This window comes from Palaemon carinicauda, chromosome 13 (assembly GCF_036898095.1).
Source record: "Palaemon carinicauda isolate YSFRI2023 chromosome 13, ASM3689809v2, whole genome shotgun sequence".
In the NCBI taxonomy this organism is placed as follows: domain Eukaryota; kingdom Metazoa; phylum Arthropoda; class Malacostraca; order Decapoda; family Palaemonidae; genus Palaemon; species Palaemon carinicauda.
The window spans coordinates 42,189,697-42,214,858 of NC_090737.1; the positions used below are offsets into that span (position 1 = coordinate 42,189,697).

Below are 25,162 nucleotides of genomic sequence, written 5' to 3' on the forward strand. Positions count from 1 at the left end.
GCGCCTGCACAGGAAGGTCAATGTTATGATCAAAACACAGCTCCAATCACTGATTTGTTGGAGGAAGATCCAGATGAGGTTCTATCTCAGGAGGAACAATTGGATGATATCTCGGAGGGAGAAGAGGAGAAACCACCTCAACATTCGGTGGACCTCAAGAAGCTAATGCTAGTCTTCACGGAATTATTTCCAGACAATTTTACGCCTGTTGCTCCGCGATCTCCTTCTGAATTTACCTTCGGTAAAGCAGCAAAGACATCCTTTTATACAAAAATGGTTCTTTCCCGCTCTTCTTAGAGCATTGAAATTTATGGGAGCCTGGTTGGATTCAAAGAATGCTCTGGGCAAGACATGCTTCGCATTTCCACCAGCCAAGTTAGCTTCTAAGTCGAGCGTTTGGTATGAGATGAGGGAAGTCTTGGATTTGGGAGTTCCGGCGTCTGCGCAGGGAGACTTTTCAAACCTGGTGGACTCTTCCCGTCGCCTGGCAATGAGGAAGACTAAAGTGTGGTGGTCAGTGTTGGAGTTTGACCATCTCTTGAAAGGATTGTTCAGGGCTTTTGAGGTGTTTAATTTGCTTGACTGGTCACTGGGAGCCTTAAGCAGAAAAGTAACCGAAATGAAGGACATAGATACGAGTAATCTTGACCAGCTTATGTCCTGTATGGCCAAGGCAATTAGAGATGGTTCTAACGAGCTGGCTGCTCTGTTTACTGCGGAAGTTGTGAAGAAGAGAGCATCTTTGTGTTCCTTCCTCTCTGCGGGGGTTACTCCATGTCAGAGATCGGAGTTGCTTTTTGCGCCCATGTCTTTGACTCTTTTTCCGCAGAACTTAGTGAAGGAAGTGGCCGCAAATTTGACTCGGAAGGTTACTCATGATTTGGTTGCCAAAACAGCCAGTAAGGTTTTGCCTACGTCCTTCTCTTCTCGTAGAACAAAGGAGGGGACATCATATTCTCATTCTGCTCAGCCTTTTTGGGGCAAGCCTGCAGGGAGAAGTAATTTCAAATCGGAGGCAAAGAAGTCCAAGAAAAGAGGAGCCAAGCCCAGTCGAGGCAGGGTCTGACAGCTCTCCCCTTCAAGCAGCAGTGGGAGCCAGGCTAAACTACTCCTAGCAGGCCTGGGAGAAGAAGGGAGCGGACCCTTGGTCCGTACGTCTTCTAAAGGAAGGATACAAGATTCCGTTCTTATCAAAACCTCCTTTAGCCGCAGATACTGTGGATCTTTCGCCCAAGTACAAGAGAGAACCGAAGAGGCAAGCCATGCAGCTTCAGGTGTCGCTTTTGCTGGAAAAGAGAGCGATAGAGAGGGTGCGGGACTTGGAGTCTCCGGGGTTTTACAACCGCTTGTTCCTAGTCCCCAAGAGTTCAGGGGAATGGAGACCGGTTCTGGATGTAAGCGCCCTCAACTGCTACATCCAGAACTCGAAATTCACCAAGAAGACTCAGAAGACCGTACTGGCAGCTGTGAGGAAAGGCGATTGGATGGTATCATTGGACCTCCAGGACGCTTATTTCCATGTTCCGATACATCCAAGCTGCAGGCGTTACCTGAGGTTCGTATACGGGAAGGAAGTCTTCCGGTTTTGATCCCTATGTTTCGGCCTCTGCACAGCTCTACGAAACTAATGATAAATGTGGCGAGCATGCTGCACTCGAGAGGCATCAGAGCCTCCCTGTACTTGGATGATTGGCTTATAAGAGCTCCCTCAGCCGATCGCTGTTTGAAGGACCTTCAGTTGACTTTAGATTTGACAAAAGAATTGGAACTCCTAGTGAGCCCAAAGAAGTCACAGCTGACTCCATCCCAGATGATCCTTTATTTGGGGATGGAGATTCAGAGTCCGGATTTTCGGGCTTTTCCGTTGCCTGCAAGAGTTCAGTCAGCACTTCTAAGGCTGGAGGCCTGTGTGAAGAAGAAAGGCTGGAGGCCTGTGTGAAGAAGAAAGTCACTTCAGTAAGAGAATGGAAGAGTCTTCTGGGAACCCTCTCGTCTCTAGAGAAGTTTATATCCCTGGGGAGACTGCACCTACATCCCCTTCAATTTCACCTCAATGCTCATTGGAAGAGGGGAGACAGTCTCGACAGGGAGAGTATTCCCATTACGAGTACGATCAGAGCACGCCTTTGATGGTGGAACAACGCTCACAGACTCAACGAGGGCCTCTTGTTGGAGCAGAGGAACCCAGACCTCGTGTTGTTTTCAGACGCCTTAAATTCGGGGTGGGGAGCAACACTGGGAAAAAGAGAAATCTCAGGTCTTTGGACAAAGGAACAGGAGGCTCTTCACATCAATCAGAAGGAGCTCTTAGCAGTCCACTTAGCCCTCAGAGGATTCGAGAATCTGGTCCTAGACAAGGTGGTTCGAGTCAATGCGGACAGCACCACGGCCCTAGCGTATATAGCAAAGCAGGGGGAACCCACTCTTAGTCACTGTACGAGTTAGTGAGATCTCTTCTCCTTTGGGCGAAGGAAAGGAGGATTCTTTTATTGACACGGTTCATTCAAGGAGTCAAGAATGTGAGTGCGGACAGGCTCAGCAGGGGGGACCAAGTTTTTCCCTCAGAGTGGACGCAACATCTGGACGTTTGCAAGAAACTGTGGCGGTTATGGAGTCGTCCCCTCATAGATCTGTTTGCAACCTCCAAGACAAAGACTGGGAACGTACTGCTCTCCAGTTCCGGATCTCGAGGCAGCTCACATAGACGCGTTCCTGTTAGATTAGACACACATGGATGTGTATGCATTTCCACCATTCAAGATCCTATACAAAGTGGTGCAAAAGTTTGTATCTCACAAGGGGACCAGGATGACACTAATTGCTCTTTTCTGGCCGTCAAGAGTCTGGTTCACGGAGGTACTGGAGTGGATAGTGGGCGTGCCGAGAATCCTTCCGTCAAAAGCAGATCTTCTCAGACAGCCCCATTTGGCAAGAAATCACAAAAACCTCCAAGCTCTACGTCTGACTGCCTTCAGACTATCGAAAAACTCGCAAGATCTAGAGGATTTTCAAAGGAGGCAGCCAAGGCTATTGCAAGAGCAAGGAGAGCCTCTACCATCAGGGTGTATCAGTCCAAATGGGAGGTATTCAGAGAATGGTGTAGGGCTAACTCAAGTTTCTTCGTCCAATACCTCTATAACACAGATTGCCGATTTCTTTTTAGATCTTAGAAATAAGCGTAAATTCTCTGCCTCAACGATTAAAGGATACAGAAGTATGCTGGCAACTGTTTTCAGACATAGAAATTTGGATCTCTCCAACAATAAAGATTTACAAGACCTACTTAGGTCTTTTGAAACATCTAACAGATGTCATCAGGTTTCACCTGCTTGGAATTTGGATGTGGTATTTAAATTCCTTAAGAGTGACAGGTTCGAGCCTCTGCACTCGGCCACTTTTAAAGATATGACTTTGAAGACCCTTTTCTTAGCGAGCTTGACAATGGCTAAAAGAGTCAGTGAGCTACATACTTTTAGCAAGAACATTGGATTCAGAAACGGGAAAGCAATATGTTCCTTCCAGCAGGGTTTTCTGGCCAAGAATGAACTTCCTTCTCATCCATGGCCCAAGTCTTTTGAAATTACTAATCTCTATGACATAGTGGCCGATGAGATCGAAAAAGTACTCTGTCCTGTTAGAGCTCTAAGGGTATATTTGGACAGAACGAAGAGCTTGAAAGGCTGCTCGGAGGCGCTCTGGTGTGTAGCCTATATCGAAGAATGCTCTATCCTTTTTTATAAGGCTTTTAATAAGAGAAGCTCATTTATAGTGTGATGAGGCATATCTTAGACTGCTCAAGGTGAAGGCACACGAAGTAAGAGCAGTGGCTACTTCGGTAGCTTTTAAACAAAATCGTTCTCTGCAAAGCATAATGGATGCGACTTTTTGGAGAAGTAAATCTGTTTTCGCATCCCATTACTTAAAACATGTCCAGACTCTTTATGAGGACTGCTACACTTTGGGTCCATTCGTTGCTGCGAATGCAGTAGTAGGTGAAGGATCCACCACTACGTTCCCCTAATTCATAGTACCCTTTTCTTTCTCTTGGAACTTTGTTGTTTTATGGTTGTATGTGGAGATTGGTCGACAGTCTTCCGCAATCTGTTGATTTGGTCAGGTGGTCATGTTGTTCCTTGAGAGTGTCTGGAACAAGGGTATTAGTGGAGGTCCTGTCATGTTATAAATTATGGCACCGTTTGACAGTTCCTAGAGATCATCAGCCCCCTGGGTGGACCGCTGGATCTTTTAAGGACAGCAGACAGAATGAGGCAGAGAACCATTGCAGTCTGCTTCCTTATCAGGTACGAATCTCTCAAGTTGCTTAGGTGTAACTCTTAAGTGAATTTCCAATCAAATTGCTGTCTCTGACCCACCACCAAGGGTGTCAATCAGCCATTCTTATATAAGGTTTATGTTTAAAAATTATATTTTCATAAAATAAATTTTTGAACATACCCACTGGTTATATAAGTTATAATCCCACCCTCCTCCCCTCTAGAGACCAAGGGACAAGGAAAATCTGAAGTGGTTGGATTAGTTCTACCTGAAGTCCACCAGGGCGCTAGTGTACACCTGGCATATCTGCGATAGCCGCGAGTTTTGAATAGTTCTGCCGGGGCGTCAGGGACTTTAGCCATTCTTATATAACCAGTGGGTAAGTATGTTCAAAAATTTATTCTATAATGAAAATATAATTTCTAAAGTAGCAGGCCTTGTCCAATCTGGACTGGTACTCTTGGAACCAACAGAATGTAGTTCCAATAACGGAATACTGGAAACTTCCCAGAATTCCCAACTCCCCGGAGGATGAACAACCCCTTCCTCTCGGAAAGAAGCTAAGAACTGGAGTGTTGGAAATTCAGGAACAGGACAGTGAACCACCGACTCGGGAAACAAAATAGGGGTTTTACACATTTCAATGGGGCTATTCTCCCACAGTTGGAGGACCAAATGATCTCAAAACGATTCAGGCTTTAATACAGGAGTCTCTTCACAATTTTCTGGAGGATATAACCAAGCATCCAGTGCTTTCTTTCTCTCGTAAGTTCTAGCCGGCTTAAGAATAGGCTTAGGCTGAGTAATAGCTCTAGTAGGATGGTGACTTTTCCTCTGTCGTCGGGACTTGTTACAATCTCGAGACAAAAGGTAGGACGCCACTACTGCAGCCACCCCATAGGAGTCGCCATCACTACTAGAACCAGAACTCTCAGAGACTTCAGAAGAAGCAGGACTGTCATCCATGAGTTCTGGACTATTCAGAGTCTCTGTTACAGGATCAGGACCCTTCGGATACCAGAGAAAGTGCCTCCTAAGATAAACTGGAGGTTCAAACCAGGCCTTTAACTGGATATGGTGAGCTCTTTACCAGTTCACCATCAGGCAGTCTCTGCAGCTCATAGGTGACCTTATTCTCGTGTACCTTAGTAACACGGAATACCCCCTCAAACCTAGGGATGAGCTTGTTCATCAGGTGTCCCAACAGGTGCACCTTCTTAAGCACCAGAGAACCCTCTTTAAACGGTTTGTACCGAGGAAGTCCTTCAGCCCATGGGTCTCTCGTTTCTGCTGATAGCAACTGGATACTATCAACATCGTGAGCACCATTCAGTATATTCTCAGCTGGAGTACAGCCAATCTCAGTGTGGTGGGAATGGTTGTAACTGAGAACTGCTCGGGATAAGAACTGGTCCCATTTCCAAGATTCTCCAGAAATCACCCTGGGTAACTCACCAATGGTACGATTCACCCATTCCACAGCACCATTACTAGAGGGTTTATACGGAGTTGTTTTCACATGAACAACATTCTACCGCTCCAACAACTCAGTCGACAAGAAACTACTTGCGAGCACTCCAACTGCACAGTAACCATAATACCCAACTATTATTAATTGATTAACATTCGTCAGATTGATTCTATTGTAACGAGTAGCATCAATCCCATCAGGGCGCATGGTAAGGCTAAGCGTTGCCTTCCTTCTGCTAGTTAAAGGAATTCTCTCTCAAGGAAGAATTCTTAGTCTGGGTATCGCTTCTGATCCTTTACGACACGAGTTAAGACTCCAGTGTCAACAATCTTCCATGTAAAAGGATCCGCAAGGAGCTGTCCCTTTGGGTCGATGTCCACACCATGTTGGAGTTCGAACAATGACTAAGACCTCAGGTCTTCATTTGCACACTGTACCTAAAGGACACATACTTCCAGGCCCAAACCATTCATCTAAGAAGGTTGGAAGATTCAGTCTAGACAAACAAGAAACACCAGTTCAGGGCACTGTGCTTTGGTCTTTCCACTACACCCATCCTGGTCCCACAGGATAGGCTTCTATCTCCTCCGTTTCGGGACGACTGATTGACCTTAGCAGACTCAGTGGCAACCTTGCATTAGTACCTGAACTTCTGAAGTCTTTTTACCAAGATGCAGTGATCAAGGTTAACCTGCGGAAGTCTTTCCTACTTCCCTCCCAGGAGACTGGTGTATCTGGGGACTGGTGTATCTGGGAATGGTTCTAGACACCAATCTCCACAAAACCTTCTCAAAAACGAGAACAAATCCCATCCCAGTGACTTGAGTCCGACTAGAATCAGGCCTTCGATCCCCCGGACATTCTGACCCCCTTGGGACCAGAAGTTTAGACGAACCTCAAGGGATGGGGTCAGTCGAGAATCTACAGAGCGGTATAACCTTCTCATCCTTTCCCACCCCTCGGACTTGATGCTGTGCTTAGAACACATCAAAAGAAGAGAGGAGGGACCATAGTGCTGCACCACATGACTTCAGCCCTCTGGACAGAGTCCGAAAGTACCTTCACTTAAATCTCTCAAGAGATGAAGGCTAACTTTCCGGTCCTTCAGCAGCCTCATCGGTTTTAAAGAAACCACTCAGTGATGTGATGGACGACAACACCCCACACCCCAGAGGCTCACATCGGCAAGAAAGAAGGAACTTGCTCATAGCCTTTTCCCATTTAACAGTATAAACACTAAGATGGGGCAAAGTCCATTCAGTACCACTATCAGCTCGCTTCATTCCAGACTAGAAGAACGTGCTCGCCGACAATCTGTGCACAGCATCTCATATAAGGTACAGTATACCGAATGGTCTTTGGATCGCCTTGTAGCCGACAAAGTCCCAACTTTATGGGGTCCTCCAACTAGGGATCTGTTCACAACGCTCCAGAACCTCAGGCTGCCGTTGCTCCCCAGCCCTAGACCCCAAGGCTCTCTGGCAACAACGGTAGGTACAACAATGACGTTTACGTCTCGTCCCTGTTTTGTCTGGAGAAGGTCACTCGAGAAGGCTAGAACATCGGTCAGCCTCTCAAGGACTCTCCTAGCTCCGCTATGGTATTACGCAGAATGGTTTCCAAACCTTTTGCAGCTCCTGATAAGAGTCTCCAAGAGAACCCTCTCCACATCACAGACAACCCACTTTGACACCTACCACAAGGTATAGCTTTGCTAAGATTGTACACCTGGAGACTATCCAGTACCTCTTTTGCAAAAAGGTTGTCTAGATATCTGAGGAATTCTTCAGCATCAGTCTACCAGGCAGTATAACGTCTTGTGTGGTTGGTGTCATGTGAAAGTGTGTCTCTCCACTCAATACCTCTATTCCAGCAATAGCGGAATCTAAGAGTATATACAAGAGGAAAAGACCCCCTATTCAGTTTTGACAGGTAAAGATGATCACTCAACCTTGATCCTTCACCTTCAAACTGAAAGGAAGGGACATCCTCTCATCGATAGACCTTTCCTAACTCATACGGACTTACAACTTGCCTTTCTCCAGTCGGAATTGAGTCCTTCCTCTCAGAACATGGTTCAAATTCTCTGATCTCTAAAGAGACCTCATGTTCCACTTCACCTGGCAATGAATTTTCTCCTGATTTAAGAAGACAATGTTCCAACACACACACTGACAGCAACCATATGAGTCAAGGAACTTCATGGTCTCTTTCGACATCGCCCATTAATGAGAAGGGCGAAAGGCAATGTTCAGTTACGTTCCGGAGTATGTCGCCAGACACAGTCTCCAGAGGTGACGGATTCTACACAAGTTGCCATTCGGTAACAGACGATCCAGGTCATCCTTTACTGTACCCAGGGTAAGGTATGAGACTTTATCTTAAGAAAATGGCAACAGCCTACCCGGGTCCCTTCTCTTGTCATCAACACCGGGAGAGACTAGAGGAGGATCACCAAAACATTATCTCGACAGGGCGACTCACGATGTCAGGGGCATAGCTATGCCCCTGGTCCTTCTTAGTAGACTACTCTGTGACGCAGGTTTTACAAGAAAGGATGTGGATGCTCCAGGTGACTTTCACAACCTTTCTCTTGCAAGACGTGACCCACAGTAACTCGATATGATCTCTATCGGTCCAGTGGTGGCTGCACAACAGCTGCTTGTATACCTCAAGCTCCTTATTGGACAAGTAGCAGAAGGTTGAGGGCACTGTTACCCGGTTTTAGTCTGCGTGAATGAAAAGATTTGACTGGCTCTTATTCTTTTCTTCATCCTACCCTCTCGTGGGGAAAGCAGCATCCTGGGTTCTCTGCATAAGCTGACCTCAAACCACTTCAGCTAAACCATGCTCCCTTGTGTACTTAGTATTAAGCTAATACTGTTGCGTCCCCATACCCTGGCGAGGTGGTATTGGGAAAGTCTTAGTTACATCAGGTTTTTCCTACAATAGACTGAATAACTTTACCTAGACAGTCACACTTCTGCAAGTCTTAACACAGCTTGCGTAGGCCACGGACCTGTGTAGCAAGGTTTTAGCGAGGGCAGGGACTCATTTTTTAGTACTAACATACTCAGATAAGGAGCCCCTGGGTTAAGCCAAAAGCCAGATTGGCAGGGATGTCCACCCTTCCTAATGGGTGAGTCACCCCTAATAAATAGTGTGGTTTGTATTCCAGTTAAGGAACAAATGACAAATTCATAGATAGTTTGTACTTTTCCTAACTATACAAACCTTAGCTATTTATACAAACTTGCCCGCCAGCCCTATCCCCCTTGAAGTCCTACCTCCAAGCAAAGTGACTAAATCACAGGTGTGTGAACGGGAGTGGTAGCAAGCTACCCCCCACTAACTAGCGGTGTGGGTAGTTAACCCTCGCTAAATTTCAATGACTCATCATTTCAGCTCCGCCGAAAGTATAACCCCTAATAAAAAGCTAAGGTTTGTATAGTTTTGAAAAATACAAATTATCTACGAATTTGTCATCTTTATTAGGGAAGAAGAGATTGACAGCCTTGTCTTAAGTTGCATTTACTTTCTTAACTACTTTCTCAAGACGAATATTAATTTCAGCGAATGGTGATCGAAATTGGAAGATGGCCCAGTGAGAGAATGCTTCCCATAACAAGCAGATGCCAGATACACAATAATGTTTCACTCGGATGAGAAAGGCACACTCCAAAGTTGTCATGGTAGTCACACTGGGATTGTAAAACTACTGTATTGGTATGCTGGTAAGAAAGGCATCAGGGGAATGGTTCTTAGTACCAGCAAAATCTGTTCTTTATGGTCAGCGCCTTTTAAACTGTATTTGATAAAAGTAAGTTAAAATTTTGTTATTAATTTTAGTTTTACTTTTACCTGAGAATTTTATATATGTTATTATATTTTGTACAATGGGAAATAAAAGTTGAAGTTAATGTTCTAGAGTTTATTAGTCTTCCCATTATGTTCTTTACACATGTTTACTTTAATTACGGCAATTTGAATGTACTTGATATAAAGATAACATTTACATAATTGCCGTATGCTGAAATAAACCCAGAGAAGTGTACTCATAATACCAAGTATAGTCATGTAAGTTATTTATGAACATCACAGTTACAATGAAAAATAAAATCTTTCAGAACTCACCCATTTTGGCATAATTCATACTATGAATTTGCTTAGATTGAAAGTGAACCAGGAAAATTATGTGTGTGTCATTCAGTTGCCTAAGTTAAGGGCATAATAATTTTTATTCTCTTTTAGCACAGCCACGAGGGTTCATGTTGATCTAAAATTAATGTAAAATCTTATGATGCTTAAAAGTACTATCATTAGATTATTTGCAATATCTCCAATGAAATGATCTAGTTTTTAAGAAATTTTCTTAAGAAATATTCATTACTTCTGCAGTACACTACAGTACTTTACCTCCATTAACCAGTTGAGAAAGTCATTCCATTGACTAATCTCCATTTAAACATTTGAAAATACAGTTGCACTTTCAAATAGTTAAACACATATTAGTCAATGTAATTACATTGAGTGACACTAAAAGAAGTTAATGTAAGTAATATTTCTAACGAAATCATTTAAAAATTAGTTGATTTCATTGGAGATGTTATTTATGTCTAATGTCAGTACTTTTTCATATAATTTTACGTTAATTTTGTATCAATATGAACCCCTATGACTAGGCTAAAAGCGAGTGTATAGAAATTATGATGTCTTGAACTTGGGCAAGTCATTCAAATATTCCCAAGTTCACTTCGATTCTGATCACAATTTACATAATCGTCTAAATATAAATACTGTAACCCTGTTGTGTGGCTTTCATATAATGTATAGTTATGTGCAACATTATCAAATAAAAAGTACAGATTTTGAGCAACATTCACAGAAAATAACAAGAAGCTCACAGTGTATTTTGGAATTACAGTTCTGAAAATTAGGACAAAGTTGAACAAACTTTTCATCAAGATTCTGTAGCAAATAAGGATTAAAAGATTCAGGTGGAGTTTGTTCACACAGAAATGATTTTGCAACTCAACACCAAGATTTCAGTGTCAAGTTCTAGGAATTTAAGGACATACAATATCAAATTATTTCAAAAGATTGGTATTAGAGTTGAAGACAAAAACAACAGTATTTACTATTATAGATTAAAGTCGATCAAGGTATATTTCAGGAGATTAAAAAGCTTTCCAAGAGGAATTGCTTCTACTTGGAAAGAAAATTAGATCAAGGCCCTGAAGAAACATTGCAGAACAAAATATTAATGTTCTATTGTCTGAATTGTGGTAGAAGTTGACAAATTCAAAGTTCGGGAAATCTGACAAAGTTAATTAGAACCAAACAAAGAACTTTGGAGCACTGTGTAATATAAACCTTGGGAAGAAATGTACCCAAGAGCTGAAGGTCTACTTGAATTGAATTTGATTTATGAATTTATGTCAGAAGGTCCAGCATTGGGACTGGGAGGCCATTCAACTAGGAAAAAAAAACGGCAGTTGCAGTATGAAGGAAAAGCTAAAGGCTGGACAGCAACATGGAAGATAGGAAGTGGCTAAGAAGGCAATAAAATTGTACTTCAAAGAACCTTTGATAAGGTCTTTCAAGGAGATGAGTAAGCAACACCAAATGACCCAATCCCAGACACTCCTATATACTCATAAGGTATCATATGAGAAAATTGGAAAAAATCCATCTCATGGTAGGTGAAAGAAGATTTTATGTTAGGGAATCTATAACAGAAGGAGAAAATGCACCAAGATTTCACTACCAGCCAGGATGAGCAATTGCTGTGAGTGAAAACTAGCCAACTGGCTAGTACAATGGTAACGTATTTGCCTAGCATTCGTACGACAGTAGATCGATCCCCGTCCGGGAGGGTAAGTTTAAGCTGTTTACTGGGAGGCCGGCCACTGCTGTGCTTGGGCACCACGGGGGGGGGGGGGGGGGGGGGGGCTTTCCCGGTGATCATCTATTCTGATGAAACTGGAACTAAAACCAGACACCTTTAACTTTGCTTTTTAGAATAAGGAAAACTCTACAATTGTACTAAAGTCAAGATGGAAGAAAGGAAGCGGAAATAAAGAGATGAGGTAGAAAGTTTAATTTTGGATGCAGTTAGGAGCATTAGAAAAGTTCCAAAGACTTGAGTAATCAATTGTGATGACACTGTGCCTCCTTTACGGGAACCAGTAAGCTTGGGTCTTGGGAGGAGGGCATAATGTGATAAAATTTAGAATTAGAGCTAAGGAGAGCAAGCAAACAGCCTTACTACTACCAATATGGGTGATGAAATCCTTGCTGATTTTGAGCATTGTACCACAATTAAAAATTCTCAAAAAAACAATGATAAGTCACTCAATGACTTATTACTCCACTAACATAATGTAGAAATAAAATGAGGAAAAATAGCAAAAGAAAGGAATAGATATTGCTGGCCTAAAAAGCCACAAAACTGGGATAAAATTTTGCAAGAGAAGTAACTGAAGAATACGAAACTGAAAAGATAAAAAATTAACAAACAAGTTATGTAAAGAACAAACCAAAACCAGACAGTGCATAAGTAAACAAAGGAATCTATCTTTACCTAAAAACTAGAGATTCAACAATACAACGTAAGATGCAACCCTTATGAAAATGAAGGAAGGCATCCAACCAAAGAGCATGACATCCTACTTAAGACTTAGAAATCATGAAATATTACGTCGCATCTACAACTCAAGACACAGATATCCTGAATCTGTCTTCTGAAAGTGTTTATAAAGGCAACGATGAGTGATGACCTTTTTTTCCTCTTGAAAGTAACTTCTAAAGATCAAAAGATGCACTAACATGATCTAAATGTTCGTATTCTCGAATATATTCTCCCATCTTGACAGTGAAATCCAGCAGCACATTCAGTCAAGATGACAATGGGAAACTGGTGCTATAATGCAAAATGACCCAATGCTAATCATGCATAACCACAGTAGTTTTGCATTACACTGGTAATATGATAGAAAGGGGGTCTCATGTTCCTAATATGACGAATAAAGACAAAATTAAGTAATGCAATGTACAAAGACATTTTAACTAAATTACTGTGCAACTACAATAACACCTAGACTTTCTTGCAATAACAATTATTTTTTACTGCACTAATTGAAGTAACTGGTTTACCCCCACTCTTCGCCCCCCACCCACGAAGATGAAAAAGGCACCATAAAAAATAATCATCTGACATAAACAATGCCCTTCCAATTGTGGGATCAAATGACCTTGCTTGTAGCTACACATACTAATGCAAGATTATACTTTTCAGGATTTTCTTCATTTACTGTAGTTTTATTTAGTTCTTAGTTACACTTAAAATAATTGCATAAAAAATATTTTTATTCCATTTTCCATAGGCAAATGTTACTCTACAGAGGCCTGATACACAAAATTATGAGCTCACCTTATTACATGTATCTACTCATGATAAACGGGTATAATTAGTTTAAATTTTCACCATGGGCGAAATTGCATTCGTCTTTCTTTGTTATTGAATCTTCTCAATTTGAATATGACAAACATAATATATGTTGGAATTTAACTAGAGAAGTATAAAGTATAGTGTTAATTAAAGGGATATTTTTTCTAAGTTCCAGCATATTCATCCTGATAAAATTCTGAAAATACTGTTATACGCAAATCTACAACTCTAATTTGAAGAATAGTAGCCTACTACTAGCCCAAGGGCTCCAACAAGGAAAGCACCCCAGATAAAGAGAAGCAACGAATAACCTTTAAATGTGAAATAAAAAAAAACAAAATATTTCTAGATAAAAAACAGCGTTTAATAGATAAGTCTTACATAAGCTATGAAAAAGATAAATATCAACCTGTTCAACAAAAAAGCATTTGCAATAAGTTTTGAACTTCTGAAATTCCATCAATTTAAAACCATATAAGAATGCTCATTCCACAATCTAATCATTGCTGGAATAAAACTTCTAAAATACGATGTAATATGGAGCTTTATGATGGAGAATGTAAGACTGTTAGAATTATCTGCATACCTACTACAACATACTAGCGTTTCGGAAGATCTGAATGCGAAAGATGGTCTGAATTATGAGAAATTTTCTCTGCAAGTTGAAGACACCAACTAAAGCAAATATGTATGTGCATATATATGTCCCTTAAGTGACACAAGGCAAAAGATTTTGAAATTTTGACCAAATGAACAGATGATGCATGGAGACCTTATCTTATTCTGATTTTAGGTGTCGAGGCAGTGAAGATATCGCTTCTGTTTTTCAGGGTTGAGTGCAGCTGCAAAGGCTTTTCTCAAAGCGGGAAGCAGATTATTATTATTATTATTATTATTATTATTATTATTATTATTATTTTTATTATTATTACTTGCTAAGTTACAACCCTATATGGAAAAGCAGGATGCTATAAGCCCAGGGGCCCCAACAGGGAAAATAGCCCAGTGAGGAAAGGATAAAGTGAAAAATAAAATATTTTAAGAGTAACATCATTGAAATAAATATCTGCTATACAAACTATATAATCTTTAACAAAACAAAAGGAAGAGAAATTAGAATAGTATGCCCGAGTGTACTCTCAAGCAAGAGAACTCTAACCCAAGACAGTGGAAGACCATGGTACAGAGGCTATGGCACTACCCAAGACTAAAGAACAATGATTTGATTTTGGAGTGTCCTCCTCCTAGAAGAGCTGCTTACCATACCTAAACAGTCTCTTCTACCCTTACCTAGAGAAAAGTGGCTACTGAACAATGACAGTGCAGTAATCCGGGTGAAGAAGAATTGTTGAAGAATTGTTGGGTAGTCTCAGTGTTGTCAGGTGTATGAGGACAGAGGAGAGTATGTAAAGAATAGGCCAGAATATTCGTTGTATGTGTAAGCAAAGGGAAAATTAACCATAACCAGAGAGAAGGATCTAATGTAGTACTGCCTGGCCAGTCAAAAGATGCCATAACTCTCTAGTGGTAGTATCTCACCGTGTGGCTGGTGCCCTGGCCAACCTACTACCTACATGAATATCAAGTAAAACAAATTGGATTTTGTATAAAAGGAGAAAATATAGGATGTACAACTATGAAAGTTCTCATTAATCTTTTACTTTCAAATAATCATTAAAATAACATCATCATTTGAGCTGTGAGATTATCCTTATGCTACTTTTCAGGTTTAATTTCTCATCCACTCAAAAAAATCTGCTAATATATAAAATATAGGATTTATTTTGAATGAATTGTCTATTTCACTAGAAAAAAAAATAAAGTTGGATATTAAATTTTCTCTCTCTCTCTCTCTCTCTCTCTCTCTCTCTCTCTCTCTCTCTCTCTCTCTCTCTCTCTCTCTCTCTCTCTCTCTGCCGGTGAGTGAATACACTTGTGCGTCCCTAAAAATATCCTGATATAACGCGGATAACAGAAGGCTATCGAGTGCAATATAGCTACAAGTTTTCGTGAATAGTCGGTGATTAGTTTGAGGGCAGAAAGTGGGATAAAATGTCGGCATAGGATAGTAATCTTGTGAATTAATAAAAATCTGATCGAGATGGCTCTCTACAATACAGAACTCTTGGAGAGACATCGCTGCAGTCAGCAAAAGTAAATTCCATGAGTTGGCGAAACAAGAACTCGACCGTCTGATAACAGAGGTCACTAGTAACTCCAACCAGTGTGACGGAAAAATATTCGCAGACATATTGAAACAATATGATCCAATAAACTGGAGCAAATCTGCAGAAAACATCAGCAAAATAATAGAAGAAATTCCAAAGAAGATCCAAGTGATAAAGAAACTTATAAAGAAAGTTTACATCAATCAACACATTCCATCAAAGAACAATAAAAAGTCCAATATGGTGAATATGCTGATTGATGCATTGGGAAAAAGAATGTCAAAATGGTGTAATACATGTAAGATATGGTATTCCATTAATAATCCTCAACAACTGATTAGAAAATATGATGCCTGCCATGTTCCAACACACCCTACATGTGCTTAAATACAGCAAAAAATAAAAAATAGACACACAAAGGTATTCTTCTCAACATGCTTAGTCTGGATAGAAAATATAATTAAGTCGAGACTAAATCTACAAATAGTTGAAGATAAAGAAGAGGAAGAAGAAGGAGAAGAGAAAAATGAACAGGATATGTGTAAGGATGCAGAGGAAATCATTGATATAACTTATGATGCCATCCAACAACATACTTATGAAGAAATAAATTATCAGATGGAAACAAATAATAGACCCAAGAGAGACTACCCGGACCTACATACTTTTAGGGAAGAGCAAGAACAAGAAAAAAAAGAAACGAAAGATAGTCTGAAATTTGCTGGAAAGAGGGAATTGCAGATTTGGCGAAAGATGCTACTACAAGCATCCAAAGATATGCCATAATTATGAAATATATGGTAAATGTGCGTATTTAGACGAATACGGAGACTAATGCAGAGATCTCCATCCAAAAATATGCAAAAACCTAAAAGAAGGAAAAGGATGCAGTTTCAACAAAAAATGTCGATATATGCATCCTGCAACCATGAATGAGAGTAAGAAAACTCAGCAAACTGAAAAGAAAAGTGAAAGCAAAAATGAAAAAAAAAAAAAAAAAAAAAAAAGCAGGCCGCATATATACCGCGCTATCCACCAAAAGCCCCAAGATATGAGGCCTTTCAACCCAAATCTGCACATTTAGAGCCCAACTACAAAGAATGCATCTATAATGCCAGGGGTTGGTGCAGATATGGGGATAATTGCAGGTATACACACAAAAATAAATATGAAGGCGAAAGAGCAAATATAATAGAAAAGTTGGAAATGAAGAAAAGAACATATCAGAACGGGAAGGAAGCATGGGAGAATCCATATTATTACCAATATTAAATAAGGGGGATGAAACACAGACCATAATAGTGATGAACGCACAGGGTTTAGTCATGAGTAACTCTAAAAGGAAAATAGAGTTCTTAGAAGAACTAACCCAAATTGAAAAAATAGATATATTAAATAAGTGAAACATGGTATTCCCAAGAGACTGGCAGTGATAACCAGATAAAGGGTTTCCAAACTTATAGATCTGACAGAACAAACAGGAATCAAGGGGGAACCGCAATATATGGAAGAGACATAAATCAAGGAAAAGTCTGTGAAAAATACAGCAACACAGAATGTGAATTGATTGCGGTAGAATTTGAATCTGAAAAACTAGTGAATATTGTAGTTTACAGACCCCCAAATACTAAGGAGTTTGACATAATAATAGAAAAAAGAGATGATATATGTAGAAACCATAAAGACTGGAATATACTCCTATCCGGAGATTTTAATTTTCCTTTCGTGGATTGGAAAGAATGGATAGAAGAAAGTGGTTGTATGTATACATATAAAAAAGAGAGTAATAGTAGCGCAGAAGATAAGAGGCAATTTGAAAAGCTTCAAGATATGCTATTAGAACATAATATGCAACAAATAAACCACATTCCAACAAGAAAGGAAAATGTCCTAGATCTAGTATTTGTGAATGAGGTGAATTATGTTAAAGAAATAATAGTGTATAACAGGGGAATTTCAGACCATAATGTCATAGAATTAATAGTCCATTCCAAAGCAAGTGATCACAGAATTAATCAAGCACAAAACGTTGGGAAGGATATGGAAAATATAATTTTTATAGTAAGAATATAAAATGGTCAGAAATAAATGAAGAACTGAATAAAGAATGGAAAAATGTGTTTGTAAGTGATAATATACAGGTAAATACGGACATACTGTACAAAATACTGGAGAAAATTGTTGAAAAATATGTACCGAAGAAAAACAATAAACAAAAGACATGCATACCAAGAAAAAGAAGGATCTTATTTCAGAAAATTAGAAAGTGGAAGAAAAATCTTGCAAAAGGAAAAAATGTGTGGAAAATGATGGAAATAAAATGTAAGATAGAAAATGCAGAACTAAAGATTATACAGTCAAAAGAAAATGAAAAAAAGGGACTTGGAAGAAAGGACACTTCAAAATATATATAAAAAAAAACAAAGTACTTTACTCCTATGCAAAAAAAAATGAATAAAGGGAGAGATTAGAAATAGGCCCTCTAAGAATTGAAGGATGGCTAACGAATGAAAAAAAGGAAATATGCAACATACTAGCAGAAAAATTTAAGAGTGAGTTCACGCCAAGAATTGCGAATGAGAATAATGAAACAGAAATGAGAGAAGAAAATGTTGAATACCTAACAGATATAGATATTAATGAAGCAGATATTGTCAAGGCTATAAACGAAATTAAAAATGGATCAGCAGCCAGACCAGATGGAGTTCCAGCAATTTCGTTAAAAAAACTGCAAACACTATCGCGAAGCCGCTTGCAATACTGTTAAGACAAAGTGTAGATATGAGCGAGATATATGTTAAACATAAATTAGCTTATATAACCCCTATCTTCAAAAGTGGATCAAGACTAGAGGCAAGCAATTATAGACCTGTTAGTCTAACATCACATATTATGAAATTGTATGAGAGGGTAATAAATAAAATAATGGATCATTTGGTTAAAAATAATTTGTTTAATATAGGTCAACATAGTTTTGTGCCCGGAAAAAGTACACAAACCCAACTGATAGCCCACTATGGAAACATATACAAAAATATGATAAATGAAAAAGACACATATGTGATCTATCTAGATTTTGCAAAAGCCTTTGACAAGGTAGACCATAATATATTAGAGAAAAAAATGAGAAAGCATAATATTGTGGGAAAGATAGGAAAATGGGTAAAAGAATTCCTGCAAAATAGAAAACAGATAGTGGTTGGAAATGACGAGAAATCGGATGAAGCTCGGGTAATATCTGGCGTGCCACAAGGTACGGTATTAGCTGCACTGCTGTTTGTTATTATGACCTCAGACATAGACTGTGATGTTGAAAACTCTGTAGTGAGAAGTTTCGCCGATGACACAAGAATAAGTAGAGAAATTACTTGTGATGAAGATAGGAACTCACTACAAAGAGATCTAAACAAAATATATGAATGGGCGGAGATAAATAGGATGGTATTTAACTCTGATAAATTCGAATCAATGAATTATGCAAACAGAGAAGGAATGGTATATGCATACAAGGGACCTAATAACGAGACAATCACAAACAAGGAAGCAATTAAAGACCTTGGTGTAATGTTAAATAGGAATATGTTATGCAACGACCAAATAGCAACACTGTTGGCTAAATGTAAAGCAAAAATGGGAATGTTATTCAGACACTTTAAAACAAGAAAAGATGAACACATGATTATGCTTTACAAAACTTATGTACGTAGTACACTCGAGTACTGCAATGTGATATGGTACCCACACTACCAAAAGGATATTGCACAAATAGAGTGTGTACAAAGGTCCTATACTGCTAGAATAGAAGAAGTTAAGGACCTTGACTACTGGGAAAGACTGCAAATTTTAAAATTATACAGTCTAGAAAGGAGAAGAGAACGCTACATGATAATACAAGCATGGAAGCAAATAGAAGGAATTACTGAAAACATCATGGAGCTAAAAATATCAGAAAGAGCAAGCCGAGGTAGATTAATAGTGCCAAAAAATATACCAGGAAAACTAAGGAAGGCGCACAGGACATTAATCCACTACGCACCAGCATCGATAATGCAGCGACTATTTAATGTACCGACAGCTCATCTAAGAAACATATCAGGAGTGAGCGTAGATATGTTTAAGAATAAGCTCGATAAATACCTAAGATGCATCCCAGACCATCCAAGACTGGAAGATGCAAAATTCACCGGAAGATACATTAGCAACTCTCTGGTGGATATACTGAGGGACCTGGGGGAACCCAAACAAAAAATAAGGTAATAAGGAAAGGTAAGGCTCTCTCTCTCTCTCTCATATATATATATATATATATATATATATATATATATATATATATATAAATATATATATAAATATATATATAAATATATATATAAATATATATTATATATATATATATATATATATATATATATATATATATATATAATATATATAATATATATTATATATATATATATATATATATATATATATATATAATATATATTATATATATATATATTATATATATATATATATATATATATATATATATATATGTCCTAATTCGTGTATGTAGATGTCTTGTATATCAAGGTAAATGAACTCAATATTCATGAGTATTCCACAAAAACCTATGTGTCTGCATGTTGTGCAATGGCTGCATTTTGATAACGAAGGCAGTAGTTAGTTGCTGGTGAGCAATTGATTTGACAAGACTTTCACCTGAGAGGGTATTTGTGTAATGGGTACTTACGAAAGAACCTTTTATAATAGATAAAGAAAACCCATATGCCGACGTCTCATTATCCGTCTGCACGGGTCATATTGGTATCAGGTGTAAAAAATACGTCTGTTGTGTATGCTGTGAGTGAAGTTGTTCTTTGAGCCGGTGAAATAAAAGTTCAAGATGCCGAGATACACAAGGACTAACATAGCAGACACGGCTGCTGCTGAAGATGAGAATGAAGGAGCAGTGGGATATAGCATTCCTGATGTGGGATATAGCATTCCTGATGAAGAATATAGACAGGAAATTAGAACGCAAGAATTGGAAAATAAGTTAGATAATTTACAACAGTTAATAAACAGACAGTTGGTGGAACGAAAACAGGAGCGGCGTGCAAGCACAGCATATCCGACGTGCATAAACGAAGTTCAAACGCACTCAAGTGAAAGTACACATGCACAGCCGAGTGAGGATACGCAAATTGTAGTTCGAAAGTTGCCAGAACTCCAGGTAAATGTTAGGCCTTTCGATGATCAAAGGCCTAAATAAGGTTTTCAATCAATTGAAGTGTTTTTGAGAGACTTTGAAGTAGCCACATATGGGTGGTCGGAAAAAGAAAAAGCTATTCAAATAATTAGATTGCTGAAAGATGCTCCGGCAATGGAGGTAATGTGTTGGCCACAAGAAAGTTTAAGAAGTTATACTGAAATAAAATGACGTTTGAGAAGTATGCCTTGCCTGATGCGAGAAAGGGAGACCTAAAAGAAAATTACCAACCCGAAATACGGGAAGGTGAATCCGTTCTTAGTTTTGCAACTCGCATTTTTCGGGATTGAGATTCATTTGCTACCCGGAGTGCCAATCTCCCAGAAGGTGATAAAAAAGGCAATTTCCCGTAAACATATTCGCAGATTAGTAAACCCGTATTTATGTGGTTACTTGTTCGATGACAATCGCTCTTTAGCAGACGTAGTGAGTGCAATACAAAACATTTTAGACAGTTTGCCAGAAGAAAAAAGGACTGGGAAAAATGGGGCCGATTCCGAGAAGTTGGCAGCCATGAGAGGAAGTCGACCCCCGAAGAGAGGTAAGGGGGAATGCAGTCAGCAGATTAGCAGAGTCTTCAGATGTTGACACTGCGGGGGAGAGGGGCACCGACGAGTGGAATGCCCAACCCAAGGATCCCCCGCTGTTACACTGGTCAGGCCTACGGTCATTTATCTCGAGAGTGCCCAGCAAAAAACGCCCAGCAAAAAACGCCCAGCAAAAAACGCCCAGGGCGGGCGGGCGGGCTGGGGCGCATGCACAACTCCCCCCCGCCCAACGTCCAAGGAAAAGGGAAAACAGGAAGGGGGAGACGAGGGAGTTCGATGCCCCCTCTGCATGACATCACAAGTAGTGACGAGACGTGACAGAGCAGGCACTGGGACCTCCATCGGTACCCCCCAACCTCACTCCCACAGCACTAGAGAGAAGACCAGGGGGCAGCGACGTGGCAGCGGAGGTCGTTAGCCCATGCTCCATATCTCGTAATGGCCATCTTGGAATGTTAGCAGTTAGGATCGACCTGCAAGATAAATCCATCCAAGCACTGATTGACACGGGAACCAGTGTTTCATTGATTGAAAACAAATTTTCCTCAAATCCACTACAGCCAGTGGCATCCATTGTTCTTGACACGCCAGGAGGAAATAAACTATACATAAACCATACATCAATCGTCCAGTTTAAGGTGGGGGTCTGTGAAGTTTATACATGATTTTTTTGTCTTGCCCACCTTGGGAATTCCAGGAATCGAGGCTATCCTTGGAATAGACTTTATATCTAATAATCAAATTTGCATTTTTGGGGGAAAAGATACAATAACAGTAAAAGCAGGAGGGTACATTTTGCCGATAGAAAGTCATGAGACAGTAAGTGCATGTGTTAGATCGGAGAGACATTTAAGTAAGGTATCAGCTATACCCGAGAGAGAAGTGCTGTCCCCCCAGACCATTACGAGCATATCTGTAACCCCGTGTCGCCCTCTTGCGGAGGGAACTAAAGCAGTTGTTAAACCCCATGACAATTGGGCCATATGATATTAGAGGGCTTGACAGAAATTAAAGAGAACAAAGCTGATATAACGATAGTTAATTTGTCAAATAAAAGAATTGTTTTAGGAAGTTATTCTGTGTGTGAATTAGAGTTATGTGAAATTGCTTATAATGGGATGTTGGGAGCCAAAACACCAGCCCACACAGACGAACGCACTCAGAATTTGATTATGCAAGCGCGAAAATTATCTCTCTGAATATCAGCCTGTAGTTAGTGATATTGTCAATAATTATTCCGATGTAATTACAATTGGAGATGAGCCACCAGGGAGGATTGATCGATTTCCCTTTAGCATTGAAACTGGGCAGGCGGAGCTGATCAGGCCAAGGCCTTATAAGGTATCCATTCATTTCCAGGCGAGAGATAGAAAGGGAAATTAATAAATCAAGGGAACAAGGGATAATCGAGGAGAGCGAATCCCCCTGGGCTTCTCCAATTGTAACTCTTAGGAAAAAGGATGGCTCGGTAAGATTGTGTGTTGATTATAGGAAATTGAATGCAATCACTAAGGATAATGCATTCCCATTGCCCTCAATCGAAGAATTACTTGTGAAAGTACGGGATAGAAACTATTCTACAACTGTTGATTTAAAATCTGGATACTATCAAATACCCATTCAGGAAGACAGTAAATGTAAAACGGCATTTATAGCTAACGATCAATTATTTCAGTTTAATTTTCTTCCTTTCAGTGTTAAAAATGCTCCAAGTCATTTTTCTAGAGTAATGAGGGCGGTTTTGTCGCCCTTAATTGGCCATAATGTTCTTGTGTATTTAGATGATATCATAATTACAGGGAAAATGGCTGAAGAACATAAAAATAATATTCTTAAAGTTTTAGAAGCATTGCGACGTAATGGTATGAAAATAAATTTGTCAAGGTGCAAATTTTTCTGTAAACAGGTCGAATTTTTAGGTCACATAACCCCAGAAGGTGTCCAACCCTACCCCAGTAAAGTAGCAGCTATTACAGATTTCCCCAGGCCACGTAACTCTAAGGAAGTAGCTGGGTTCCTTGGGCTCGCCGAGTATTACCGTAAATTCATAAGAGGTTTTGGTGAGATAGCGAGACCCTTAAACAGAAAAAAAGAGGAATGGATGGAAAGAGTGCGAGCAGTGATTAAAGGGGAATCGGACAGTTATCCGTAATTTCTGAATGTGCCTCGTTTGAAATTTTTTATTGAAAATGATGTCTTATATTGTGCTCACGAGAAGAGGGGAGGGGAATTTTGTGCATGGGTAGTTCTTCCTTCCTCTTTAATAAAGCGAGCAATCCACATTGTACATGCAAGTCAGTATGCAGGGCATTTAGGGATTGATAGAACATTAAGGAGAGCACGTGAATCCTTCTTTTGGTTAAGAATGAAAAAGTCTATAGAGAATTATATAAAAGGTTGTCATGCTTGTAACTGTTTCAATAAACATAAGAACACTCTACAGGAAGCCAGAAAGTGGCCGATAGTTCCCATTAAATTCTATAGTGTGCATATGGATGTAGTAGGACCATTTCCTACTGGGTTAACACAACATAAGTATACATGTGTATTTTTGGATGCATTTACTCGGTACACTCATACTTACGCAATGTTGGATAAATCTGCATATTCATCAGCCCAGGCGCTGTGCTCTTTCATTACATGGTTTGGTTGCCCAAAAATTTTGATAAGTGATAATGGTCTTGAGTTTATAAAGAAGGTGGTTTAATTGGTCACGGACTTGATGAAAATTTAACACTTTTCAGTGACCGCATATAGGCCTTCGGCAAATGGCTTAGTAGAGTCGCATAATAGGAAAGTAGTGCGAATTTTGCGTTACTTAGTGGCTGATGACCCCCTACATTGGCACGCCATGCTTCCTACAGCTGAGCTAGCTTTGAACATTGCATATAATTCTTCGCTCAGGGACATGCCTTTCCTTTTAGTGTATGGACAGAATCCTGTGTTACCATATACGGTTCTCATTAATTCGCAACAATTGCCAAATTATTGAACTGAGCAATACCGTGTATATTTATTAAATTTATTGAGGAGAGTAATGAACACCACTGAAATGTTTTTGAAAAGAGCTAATGAAAATCACAGCTCAAAGTATGATGGTCGGTTCAAAACCGCACCAGTAAAAGTATTTGTCGGCGATCATGTGTATTTGAAACAATTACAACCTAAGAAACAAACTAGAGCCAGCGTATTTGGGTCCTTACCGAGTAAAGATGGTCAAGTCTAACACAGTTGTAATACAAAGCATTGTTAATGGCGCAATGTCTGAACATCATCAGGCACACATACATGTGGTACCTGAAGAGGTAGTTTTAAAAAGTGTTCTTCCTTACCCCTGTTGATGAGTAGAAATTTTTTTTTCCCTTGCTGTTGTTGTTGTTTGAACAGACCTCATTTCTTCTTTCGACGTGTTTAAAGTAAACGTGATGATAACAATGTCTTATGTTGATGCTAAATTTATACGTAAAGTGTTGTGGTAATTTTGCTGAGTGTGGAAATACGTATAACATTGTTGAGTGAACCTAAAAACAATCAAGAGGTTAAATAGGTTAAGTGAGATCCGCCAGGCGGATGCTGTATTATCCATGTATTTATATGATTCCTGGTTGCTGGGGCCAGGCCAGTTCCCGAATGGCAAGTGGCTGTGGGATTAAAGTTCAGCCTTGAGGATAGGCAGTGTTAGAGAATGTGTAGATGTGAATACCTTATACTTAATGTTATAAGAGAATGGCGGGAAGATGAAAGATTTTCTTGGGAAAACGGCTAGTGGCCACCAGTTGAAAGTTGCAAGTGCAAGTGTTGTAGTGATTTAAATAAATGGTGAAACGGTGGTAGTGAGATGTGTTGCGAAATTGTGCCGTAAACCCGGACAAGTAAAATTGAGGGATGAAGGAATATCTATTCCTACCACTGTCCCGACCAAGAAGCCCAAATTGCCCACAACCAGAGGGAGGTTATTGATGGAGGTTAAGTAGACCTGGTATTATTATTTTTTTT

At 39.7% G+C, this 25,162-nt stretch overlaps 1 long non-coding RNA gene across 1 annotated transcript in view; it reads left to right on the forward strand.

Annotated features, from left to right (window-relative positions):
* LOC137651939 (uncharacterized) overlaps positions 1-9,671 on the forward strand; it is a 255,239-nt gene extending 245,568 nt beyond the window's left edge. Inside the window, exon 2 of the long non-coding RNA XR_011046138.1 lies at positions 9,320-9,671. This is a non-coding gene — a long non-coding RNA (uncharacterized lncRNA). The remainder of the gene's footprint in view (positions 1-9,319) is intronic.
* The last annotated feature ends 15,491 nt before the right edge of the window (positions 9,672-25,162 follow it).